The sequence below is a fragment of the Rhinoderma darwinii genome, chromosome 5 (genome assembly GCF_050947455.1).
Source record: "Rhinoderma darwinii isolate aRhiDar2 chromosome 5, aRhiDar2.hap1, whole genome shotgun sequence".
NCBI classification, from domain to species: domain Eukaryota; kingdom Metazoa; phylum Chordata; class Amphibia; order Anura; family Rhinodermatidae; genus Rhinoderma; species Rhinoderma darwinii.
Genome location: NC_134691.1, coordinates 51,718,006 through 51,729,331, shown reverse-complemented (window position 1 = coordinate 51,729,331; position 11,326 = coordinate 51,718,006).

Below are 11,326 nucleotides of genomic sequence, written 5' to 3'. Positions count from 1 at the left end.
ATTGGCCACGGGTACCTTCCCGTTTGCTTACGGGAAGGTGCCCGGGCCATTGAAAAATATAGAACATGTCCTATTTCAGGCCGTAATTACGGCACGGGCAACCCCATAGAAGTCTATGGGGCTCCCGTAATTACGGGAGGCTACGTGTGTGCACCCGTAATTACGGGAGCTTTGCTAGGCGTTAACTCTTTCAGCATCCGGGATAGTGACTACCGCTGGAATAGTATTAAAAGTTAACTTACCTGCTTCTTCCTCCAGTCCGGCCTCCTGGGATGACGTTTCAGCCCATGTGACCGCTGCAGCCAATCACAGGCTGCAGCGGTCACATGGACTGCCGCAGCCAATCACAGGCTGCAGCGGTCACATGGACTTTTCGCGTCATCCAGGGAGGTCGGACTGGATGTCAAAAGAGGGACGCGTCACCAAGACAACGGCCAGGGTACGTATTAACTTCTTTTACTTTCAATCGCTGCAGAAACTCTGCCTAAAAGGGCTGCCCCTTCTCTCGGCACGGGTCTGTAAATACTGGTGGAATACTGGTCGAATACGTGTGACTAAGGACCCGTATTTATGCCAGTATTTACGGACAGGAAAAAATACGTTTGTGTGCATGGGGCCATAGACACAGGAAAAGGCACAGGAGAGTCAGCAGACTGTGCCCTATGCAGCAGCATGCGTGTCACAAGCAGTGTTCCTTTTTCAGTGTTTTTTTATAAACATAGTTAAAACGTCATGTGTGTTTATACTCTTAATCTGAAACAAACATAACAGTTTAATGTATAATGTCTGGTATTTCAAAAAGGCTTCATAGGTATAATATATAGTATAAACAACACAAAAGTTTGAACAGCACATTCCACTAAAATGAAACAAAACGTGTATACAGGTGCAAGAACACCTGTGACTGCTAATTTATACAGCACACAAGAAAATGGTGACAGCATACTGTGAACACTAATGCCACCTAAGCCGCTAAATATAGATAAATATGCATTACTGCTAAATCTACTTACAATAGCGAGGTTCTTAGCGCACACTCTTATGTGCTGTATAAATTTTCAGTCACAGGTGTTCTTTCACTTGTATACACGTTTTGTTTCATTTTGTTGGAATTTGCTGTTCAAACTTTTGTGTTGTTTATGTGATTCATATATGTGGGGTTAGTGACTTCCTCCATTTTTGATCTTGCACTCCTCCCAATCCGGCCTTGATGATTAGTTTAATGCTGGTTCCTACCATTCCAAAGAATATGTAGGTTTAGTCCCAGTTCTGGGTGTATGTGCAAATAGGTTGCCTTGTCGTGGCAGGTGGGCTCACACAATTTCATCAAAATGTGCGCTATAACCTCCCTATTATAAGTAGATTTAGCAGTAATGCATATTCATTTATCTTTAGTGGCTTAGGTGGCATTAGTGTTCGCAGTGTGCTGTCGCCATTTTCTTGTGTGCTATATAATGTATAGTAGATATTTTACACAATTGCTTAAAAAACACTTGTAAATCTACAGTATGTTCTAGATTTATCAAGTTACAAATTTTGGAGAAAAAGAAAAACTTACTTACTATAGATTTTAAACTAACATCTGGCCGCAATGTTTTTGGGCAAAAGGAAAAAAACGTGCCGCAAAACTCCCACCGAAAAACACAAGTAAACAATGTGTGTGAATTCATCCTATTGGATCCACTCTTGGCTTTTCCTCAAAAATATGGAATAAGAACTGTATAAAAATGTATGTCTGAATCCAGTCCTATGTCCCATGCACATGAACACAGTATTGCAGTGCAAAAAGGTTATATAGCTCCTTAGAGTGGCTCTTTCAGGAAACTTATGCATGGAGGTATTCTTGCCTAGACTCAAAGTCCGATGGAGCATATCATGATTTTATTTCTGTTAGATTTGTACAGAATCCGACATAAAAAAAAAACCTCTGTATTCCCCTTGTATGAAATCAGAGCATACGGTGGTACAGTAGACGCCTCATGTACATCAATGGAACATCAACAGTCATGTACACAAGCTTTAAAGGGAACCTGTCACCACCATTTCACCTATTGAACTCTACTCCCCCCCTCGCTGGCCACTGCTGTCAAAAGTTCATTGCTGTTATCCCCTCACCTCCACCGACCGTAAATAACGGTCTGCAAACATTTTGCGCCTTTTATGGTAATAATCCGGCAGTCTCGTTCGTTCCTCCAATGCCCATCCTGAATGCCGAAATCTCGTCTGAGATAGCGCGCATGTGCCTGTCACGTATGGTCCGACACCCTTCCCTACTTCGTCCGGGCCTCAAATCTAGTTACTGCACATGCGCCGCTATGGTGTCCCGTTGTGCGCACGCACCAGAACAGGACATCGATGCACAAGCGCAGGATTTTGTGTGTGCTGGAGGGATGCGAGGAGCTGTCAATCAAATGAGGCAGGGTTAACTTGGAAAGGCTTGAGGAATGAAGATATGACTATTTTCAAGCGAAGATATGACTCTTTTATGTTCAATAGCCTACGGGACAGGGACACTAAAAAACTGAATACTAAATGTACAGAGCTACTTAGAAGATAATTGTAGGTTATATAAAAATGATTTTTCACCCACTTCCACCCGGTATTGCTAGTTTAATAGGTGAAATGACAGAAGAGGGCAACTCAAGGACTTATTAATGAGTTATTAAATAGTTACTGATTATTTAATGTATTTATTTTTTTATTTGGTTGGAAATTCTTAAAATGTTTGCCCTACAGTGTCCATATAAAACAGAGCTGTAGATTTATCTCGAATGCAGGCAGGGATTTAAAAAAACAACACAGTTCATGAGAAAATTTAAATTCTGGTCTGGTCATGTGAAGGTAAAAACCTTTGGAAATAATAGGGTTAACAGAAGGTCAGAAAACATTTGTGGAAGGAAAATCCGTATTCCCCATAGAACACTGCAATCAGCTTCAGTTTTACAATAATAAGCTATTAGGAAAGCTAAAGGGACTATATAGAAATGTAAAAAACAACAATAATGCTAAGTTCAGACGTGGCAGAAAATGTCTGTGTTATTAACGTGCCGATTTTGCTGCTGATTTTAAGTTGCATTTTCTGCAGATTTGACTTCGCTGTATAAATCAGGAAAAAAAAAATACACCACACATATAGCATACTGTGGATATGAAAATTGGAAGCATGCCTTAAAGAGGCTCTGTCACCAGATTTTGCAGCCCCTATCTGCTATTGCAGCAGATCGGCGATGCAATGTAGATTACAGTAACGTTTTATTTTAAAAAAACGAGCATTTTTGGCCAAGTTATGACCATTTTTGTATTTATGCAAATGAGGTTTGCAAAAGTACAACTGGGCGTGTTTAAAAGTAAAAGTACAACTGGGCGTGTATTATGTGTGTTACATCGGGGCGTTTTTACTTATTTTACTAGCTGGGCGTTGTGTATAGAAGTATCATCCACTTCTCTTCAGAACGCCCAGCTTCTGGCAGTGCAGACACAGCCGTGTTCTCGAGAGATCACGCTGTGTCGTCACTCACAGGTCCTGCATCGTGTCAGACGAGCGAGGACACATCGGCACCAGAGGCTACATTTGATTCTGCAGCAGCATCGGCATTTGCAGGTAAGTAGATAGGGGTTGCAAAATCTGGTGACAGAGCCTCTTTAAATGATATGGACACCTCTGAAAACGTGTGTGTATATATATATATATATATATATATATATATATATACACTACCGTTCAAAAGTTTAGGGTCACCCAGACAATTTTGTGTTTTCCATGAAAACTCACACTTAGGCCTCATTTACACGAGCGTGTGCGTTTTGCGCGCGCAAAAAAACGCTGCGTTTTGCGTGCGCAAAAGGCAATTGACAGCTCCGTGTGTCATCCGTGTATGATGCGCGGCTGCGTGATTTTCGCGCAGCCGCCATCATAGAGATGAGGTAGTCGACGCCCGTCACTGTCCAAGGTGCTGAAAGAGCTAACTGATCGGCAGTAACTCTTTCAGCACCCTCGACAGTGAATGCCGAGCACAATATACACCAACCTGTGAATAAAAAAAGACGTTCACACTTACCATGAACTGCCTGCTTCCTCCAGTCCGGTCTCCCGGCCGTTGCCTTGGTGACGCGTCCCTCTCTTGTCATCCGGCCCCACCTCCCAGGATGACGCGGCAGGCCATGAGACCGCTGCAGCCTGTGATTGGCTGCAGCCTGTGCTTGGCCTGTGATTGGCTACAGCTGTCACTTGGCCTGAATTGTCATCCCGGGAGGTCGGACTGGAGGAAGGAGCCGGGACTTATCGGTAAGTCAGAACTTCTGTTTTTTTTTACACGTATATGTATATTGTGATCGAAAGTCACTGTCCATGGTGCTGAAACAGTTTAAGTCTTTGAGCACCGTGGGCAGTGACTGTCTCCTGACGTCGCGTACCCGAACATTTTTTGCCGGGTTCGGTTAAAACGAGTTCGGCCGAACCCGGTGAAGTTCGGTGCGCTCATCTCTAATTTGACACTCCGTTTGGATGTTTGTAACCAGAAAAGCACGTGGTGCTTTTCTGTTTACATTCATCCTTTTGACAGCTCTTGCGTGATTTTCGCGCATGCAACGCAGGACCGTCAGTGTGGCATGCGTTGTTTTCACGCACCCATTGAAGTCAATGGGTGCGTGTTGCGTGAAAAACGCAAGAATATAGAACATGTCGTGAGTTTTACGCAACGCACTCACGCAGCGCAAAATTCACGCATCGTCTAAACAGCCCCATAGACTATTATAGGTGCGTACGACACGCGTGAAAAGCACGCGCGTCGCACGCGCGTATAATACGCTCGTGTAAATGAGGCCTTAGGGTGGATTCACAAGAGCGTGATTTTCGTGCGTGCAGGCCGCGTTTTTTCGCGCGCCACGCACAGCCCTATAGAAGTCAATGGGGCAGTTCAAACAGTGCGTGATTTTTGCGCAGCGTTTGTTCGCTGCGTACAAAACGCGACAGGTTCAATATCTCTGCGTATTTCGCGCATCACGCACCCATTGAAGTCAATGGGTGCGTGAAAACCACGCAGGTCGCACGGAAGCACTTCCGTGCGAACCGACTGAAACAGCGCACCAGCTGTCAAAAGGATGAATGTAAACAGAAAAGCACCACATGCTTTTCTGTTTCCAAACATCCAAACGGAGTGTCTTTGAGATGAGCGAAACCGGACAACCGAACCGAACTTCACCGGGTTCGGCCGAACTCGTTTTGGCCGAACCCGGCAAAAAAATTTCCAGTGCGCGACGTCAGGAGATAGTCACTGTCCAGGGTGCTGAAAGAGTTAAACTGTTTCAGCACCATGGACAGTGACTTCCGATCCCAATATACATGAACCTGTAAAAAAAAAACGAAGTTCTGACTTACCGATAACTCCCGCCTTCTTCCTCCAGTCTGACCTCCCGGGATGACAATTCAGTCCAAGTGACAGCTCCAGCCAATCACAGGCCAAGCACAGGCTGCAGCGGTCACATGGACTGCCGCGTCATCCAGGGAGGTGGGGTCCGATGTCAAGAGAGGCACGTCACCAAGGACGCGTCACCAAGGCAACGGCCGGGAGGGAAGTTCTCGGTAAGTACGAACTTTTTCTTTTTTTTAACAGGTTTCTCGATATTGTGTTCGGCATTCACTGTCGAGGGTGCTGAAAGAGTTACTGACGATCAGTTAGCTCTTTCAGCACCTTGGACAGTGACGGGCGTCGACTAGCCTCATCTCTATGATGGCGGCTGCGCGAAAATCACGCAGTCGCGCATCATACACGGATGACACACGCAGCTGTCAAGTGGTTTTTGCGCGCGCAAAACGCTGCGTTGTTTGCGCGCGCAAAAACGCAACGTTCGTCTGAATCTGCCCTTATACTTATGAAATGAGTTGCAAAATGACTAGAAAATATAGTCAAGACATTGACAAGGTTAGAAATAATGATTTTTATTTCAAATAATAATTTTCTCCTTCAAACTTTGCTTTCGTCAAAGAATGCTCCATTTGCAGCAATTACAGCATTGCAGACCTTTGGAATTCTAGCTGTTAATTTGCTGAGGTAATCGGGAGAAATTTCACACCATGCTTCCAGAAGTCCCTCCCACAAGTTGGATTGGCTTGATGGGCACTTCTTGGTCAAGCTGCTCCCACAACAGCTCTACGGGGTTGAGATCTTGTGACTGCGCTGGCCACTCCATTACAGATAGAACACCAGCTGCCTGCTTCTTCCCTAAATAGTTCTTGCATAATTTGGAGGTGTGCTTTGGGTCATTGTCCTGTTGTAGGATGAAATTGGCTCCAATCAAGCGCTGTCCACAGGGTATGGCATGGCATTACAAAATGGAGTGATAGCCTTCCTTATTCAAAATCCCTTTTACCCTGTACAAATCTCCCACTTTACCAGCACCAAAGCAACCCCAGACCATCACATTACCTCCACCATGCTTGACAGATGGCGTCAGGCACTCTTCCAGCATCTTTTCAGTTGTTCTGCGTCTCACAAATGTTCTTCTGTGTGATCCAAACACCTCAAACTTCGATTCGTCTGTCCATAACACTTTATTCCAATCTTCCTCTGTCCAATGTCTGTGTGCTTTTGCCCATATTAATCTTTTCCTTTTATTAGCCAGTCTCAGATATGGCTTTTTCTTTGCCACTCTGCCCTGAAGGCCAGCATCCCGGAGTCGCCTCTTCACTGTAGACGTTGACACTGGCGTTTTGCGGGTACTATTTAATGAAGCTGCCAGTTGAGGACCTGTGAGGCGTCCATTTCTCAAACTAGAGACTCTAATGTACTTGTCTTGTTGCTCAGTCAGTTGTGCAGCGGGGCCTCCCACTTCTCTTTCTACTCTGGTTAGAGCTTGTTTGTGCTGTCCTCTGAAGGGAGTAGTACACACCGTTGTAGGAAATCTTCAGTTTCTTGGCAATTTCTCGCATGGAATAGCCTTCATTTCTAAGAACAAGAATAGACTGTCGAGTTTCACATGAAAGCTCTCTTTTTCTAGCCATTTTGAGAGTTTAATCGAAGCCACACATGTAATGCTCCAGATTCTCAACTAGCTCAAAGGAAGGTCAGTTTTATAGCTCCTCTAAACAGCAAAACTGTTTACAGCGGTGCTAACATAATTGCACAAGGGTTTTCAAGTGTTTTCTAATCATCCATTAGCCTTCTAACACAGTTAGCAAACACAATGTACCATTAGAACACTGGAGTGATGGTTGCTGGAAATGGGCCTCTATACACCTATGTAGATATTGCATTAAAAACCAGACGTTTGCAGCTAGAATAGTCATTTAGCACATTAACAATGTATAGAGTGTATTTCTGATTAATTTAAAGTTATCTTCATTGAAGCAAAATGTGCTTTTCTTGCAAAAATAAGGAAATTTCTAAGTGACCATAAACTTTTGAACGGTAGTGTATATATATATATATATATATATATATATATATATATATATATATATATATGTATATATATATATATATATACAGTGAAGGAAATAAGTATTTGATCCCTTGCTGATTTTGTAAGTTTGCCCACTGTCAAAGACATGAACAGTCTAGAATTTTTAGGCCAGGTTAATTTTACCAGTGAGAGATAGATTATATATATAAAAAAAAATAAAAATCACATTGTCAACATTATATATATTTATTTGCATTGTGCACAGAGAAATAAGTATTTGATCCCTTTGGCAAACAAGACTTAATACTTGGTGGCAAAACCCTTGTTGTCAAGCACAGCAGTCAGACATTTTTAGTAGTTGATGATGAGGTTTGCACACATGTTAGATGGAATTTTGGCCCACTCCTCTTTGCAGATCATTTGTAAATCATTAAGATTTCGAGGCTGTCGCTTGGCAACTCGGATATTCAGCTCCCTCCATAAGTTTTCGATGGGATTAAGGTCTGGAGACTGGCTAGGCCACTCCATGACCTTAATGTGCTTCTTTTTGAGCCACTCCTTTGTTGCCTTGGCTGTATGCTTCGGGTAATTGTCGTGCTGGAAGACCCAGCCACGAGCCATTTTTAATGTCCTGGTGGAGGGAAGGAGGTTGTCACTCAGTATTTGACGGTACATGGCTCCATCCATTCTCCCATTGATGCGGTGAAGTAGTCCTGTGCCCTTAGCAGAGAAACACCCCCAAAACATAATGTTTCCACCTCCATGCTTGACAGTGGGGACGGTGTTCTTTGGGTCATAGGCAGCATTTCTCTTCCTCCAAACACGGCGAGTTGAGTTAATGCCAAAGAGCTCGATTTTAGTCTCATCTGACCACAGCACCTTCTCCCAATCACTCTCAGAATCATCCAGATGTTCATTTGCAAACTTCAGACGGGCCTGTACATGTGCCTTCTTGAGCAGGGGGACCTTGCGGGCACTGCAGGATTTTAATCCATTACGGCGTAATGTGTTACCAATGGTTTTCTTGGTGACTGTGGTCCCAGCTGCCTTGAGATCATTAACAAGTTCCCCCCGTGTAGTTTTCGGCTGAGCTCTCACCTTCCTCAGGATCAAGGATACCCCACGAGGTGAGATTTTGCATGGAGCCCCAGATCGATGTCGATTGACAGTCATTTTGTATGTCTTCCATTTTCTTACTATTGCACCAAAAGTTGTCTCCTTCTTACCCAGCGTCTTACTTATGGTTTTGTAGCCCATTCCAGCCTTGTGCAGGTTAGAGTCAGACTGATTAATTGAGTCTGTGGACAGGAGTCTTTTATACAGGTGACCATGTAAGAGAGCTGTCTTTAATGCAGGCACCAAGTTGATTTGGAGCGTGTAACTGGTCTGGAGGAGGCTGAACTCTTAATGGTTGGTAGGGGATCAAATACTTATTTCTCTGTGCACAATGCAAATAAATATATATAATTTTCACAATGTGATTTTCTTTTTTTTTTTTTTATATCATCTATCTCTCACTGGTAAAATTAACCTAGCCTAAAAATTCTAGACTGTTCATGACTTTGATAGTGGGCAAACTTACAAAATCAGCAAGGGATCAAATACTTATTTCCTCCACTGTATATATATATCCAAGAAAAGGCAGCACTCCAACTCAAAGGTGAAATGGGTTTTTTATTTACACTTGTGCGACGTTTCGGCCCTGTATGAGGAGCCTTTTTCAAGCATCCTCAGACAGGGTCGAAACGTCGCACAAGGGTAAATAAAAAACCCATTTCACCTTTGAGTTGGAGTGCTGCCTTTTCTTGGATATATTGGAAACTTTGGAATCAAGGATCGGGTTCCTAAGGCTTGCACCCACCCGCTATTTGAGCTGGTGCTGCTGGACGATGCACTCTTCATATACACAAACACATAAAATGTGCATCAGTGTGTTTGGTGCAACTTTCTAATTACATTTTATTAAAAATTATATTAACTTTTTGAGATACAGCTGCTTTGTATCCTGTATCGTGCTCTGAATCCTGTATCGATCAGGTCAGTGGCAATGACGGGTTCAGTGAAAGCGAGTCCTGCGTTCATAACTTAGATGTAATCGATGGCAGCTCGATCCTTCGTGTCACTGGACCCGTCAGTCACGCTGACCTGATGGATACAGGATTCAGTGCTATATACAGCTGCTCTGTATACAGAATAGAAAGCAGCTGTATCTCAAAAGTAAAAATAATTTTTAATAAAATTTATGCTGCGTATTCGTTCTCTTATGTTGTGGGTTTTCCTTAATGAATCAATGTGGATGTAAAACCGGGCAACAAATGGTCATGCATTTCGACTTTTGCGGCGGAAATGCTGGGATTTTGTGGCAAAAATCACAAATGAGAAAAAAAAAAGCTGTAATTTGATTTAAAATGAATAAAAAAATATTATACTTACCAGCGGCTGTTGTCATAGCGACACGTTGCACTGTACTGAGTGCAGCCCAACCTCTTGGGATGAAGTTTCATCCCATGTGACTCCCACAGCCAATCATAGGATGTAATGTTTATATATATATATATATATATATATATATATATATATGTATATATATATATATATATATATATATATATATATATATATTTAAAAAATCAGGCAGCACTCCAAGGTAGAAGCAAAAAGCAGTGGTGGTGTTTTATTGGTCCATCAGTGCAACGTTTCAGCTCAGCACAGGAGCCTTTCTCACGCAGGCTGACCACCACTGTTTTTTGCTTAGCTTATAACTCGGAGTGCTGCCTGATTTTTTGAATCTATTGATTTTGTGTCTGATGGTCGTGACCCAGGCGGGCGTGCACCCACATTCTACGGAGGCTTTGCGGCTGACATATTTTTTGGACTATATATATATATATATATATATATATATATATATATATATATATATATAGAAGATCCAAACTTGAAAATGCTTCCATGGAGGAAGTGAAACGTTGCTGTGTTGGGTGAATAAATTCACATTTTTTTTGCTGAGTGCTGCTTCCAGTCTCTTTTTCTTGGATATATATATATATATATACCTGAACGGTGGGCCCGTAAACATATTTCATGGACTGTCGGTGGGCTTCTTTGCTTTAAAATGCCAGTGCTGATTTTATGTCCCAATCCATGCCTGAACAGGACCACAAAGATCCAGCAGAAGACAACCCCATTTGGAGGTGACTTTGGAGCCAATCACTTGCTACTAGGATCTACTTCTTATTCACAAATAACCTATTAGACCTTATTGATAAGATGGCCTGTGCATGCAATGATAACAACAGTTTACAATGCAATGAAAAATGGAGTACACACATTCTGTATAGATGGAGTGTGGGCCCTCACGATCATTATTTTTATATAGATTTTTATTTTTATATGTATGTTTATTACATTTTTACAAATGAATGAACAACTATAAAAAAAAACAGGAATAAAGGTAGTGGACAGGAGATGTGAAAATAGAGATGAATACATAAGCAGCTAGGATGTTAAGTATACATAGAATGCACACATGGATATTAGTCTTATGGCAAAATTGTGCCTGGACCTGGTTTATACCAGGATTTGGGAAGTGTTTTACAGGACACTATCAAATGCCAGTCCATGGATCAGGGAGCCACATAGGAAAAGATGCACCGACAGGTCCTTCTCAAGCTCAGAGTAGTTTTCCTCTGAAGGTATTCAAGGTCAGCACTGAGACTTGAGAAATAGCAGCCATGGGGAAAAAAAATTAGAAGGAGCATAGGATTAGATAGGAAGATGTCCAAACTAGTGTCGTGTTTTTTTGCAGTATGTTCTATGACTACTGCAAAAACAATGCGCTTTAAAGGTATGTTCACGTCTGTGTAGGAGGCTCGGTCAGAATCCTCCGTCACAGATTAGGTCTAAAATGCCAGGAAAAAAACAG